Consider the following 1,405-nt stretch of genomic DNA (forward strand, 5'->3'; position numbering starts at 1 on the left):
TCCCTTCTTTGTACACAGCTAGAACCAGTCTTCCTTTGGAAAAGTAGCTTGGTCTCCTTTCTCTAGAAATCATTTTTCTTTCCCACACCATCAGTTTTCCCCTTTACTGGATCTTCCCCATCAGCATACAAATGAGCTGTCATTTTTCTTCTACTTCAAGAACTAAAATAGAAATTTAAACTCGTCTTCACCCTATGTCCCTTCCAGCTCCCATCCTGCCTTTGTCTCACCTTAACAGTTAAATTCATCCCAAGAATTCATGGTGCTTATTGTCTGCAAAGTCTCTTCCCCAGGTCTTTCACACATGCAGTTTATCATGACATCCAGCACTCTTAGTCAAGGTCACCAACGAACTCCATGGTGACACGCAATGGTTGGTTTGTTCTTTAACTTGTCAGTGGGTAGTAATCTATTTCAACTGCCACTTGAATGCTAGAATCAGAAGGGATGGTACTGACGAGTGTGTCAGGGTAACAGGTGTGCATTCACACTTCCTGAAACTCAGGAAGCTGGTGTGATGATCTGACCTTGAGGAGTTTTGGCACCTGGAGCTGCTCCCGTCCACAGGACATCACACCCTGGAACTCCTGATACTATCTTCTCTTAAACATGGCCTGCTTCATGGATTTATGTGTCATACTTGCATAAGGATCGTGCTAACCTTCTGTTTCATTTCAGCTTCAGCATATGTGCTGCCATCGTAGTGAGCCCTACTCTGTCTCTTTTTCTGGGGTCTTTTATTTGTCTGGCAGGTGTATGGCATGCTCTGGTTGCCAATCTCCTCTTGATTGTGAGAGTGGTCTGCGCTAGCCCCGTGGTTGGAATTCAGGAGCACATCGAAGATGTGGAACCTTTACTGTAAACTCTAGACTTGTGCATCTTACTGTCTCTCCTCAACTTGTTCACTTTGATGTCTGTGAATATCGATACTGATAGTCAGTATTGATGATCTACTTGATCAGATCTAGAATCACCAAAGAAACACACCTTTGAGCATGTCTATGAGGGATCATCTAAATTGGGGTTAACTTAGGAGGGAGGATCCACTCTGAATTTGGGCAGCACTACCCCATAGGCTACAGTCTTGTGCTGAATAAAAAAGTGAAATGAACTGAGGACCAGCATTCATCTCCTTCTCTGCTTTTGGACTGTGGATGAAATGGGACCAGCTACCTCATGTTCCTGCCGCCGTGCCTTTCTTACCATGAAGACTGGGACCATCAAACTGTGAGCCCAAATAAACTATTCCTTAAGTTGTTTTTGTTTTTTTTTTGTCACAGAAATTAAAAACAAAAAACAATGGATGCAGTATCTAACAAGCATCCTATTCCAATCTTAGCATGTTCTGTGTTACAGTTTGAATGTGAAATGCTCCCTCAGAGGCTCTTGTGTTTGAACCCTTGGT

At 43.1% G+C, this 1,405-nt stretch overlaps 1 non-coding gene across 1 annotated transcript; it reads right to left on the bottom strand.

Annotated features, from left to right (window-relative positions):
• Nucleotides 1-603: 603 nt before the first annotated feature.
• On the bottom strand, nucleotides 604-711 carry LOC129684191 (U6 spliceosomal RNA). The gene has a single exon (XR_008721293.1). It is a non-coding gene; the product is annotated as a U6 spliceosomal RNA (small nuclear RNA).
• Between the last annotated feature and the right edge of the window lie 694 nt (nucleotides 712-1,405).

The sequence above is a fragment of the Psammomys obesus genome, unplaced genomic scaffold (assembly GCF_907164565.1).
Source record: "Psammomys obesus unplaced genomic scaffold, mPsaObe1.curated_primary_1811, whole genome shotgun sequence".
NCBI lineage: Eukaryota > Metazoa > Chordata > Mammalia > Rodentia > Muridae > Psammomys > Psammomys obesus.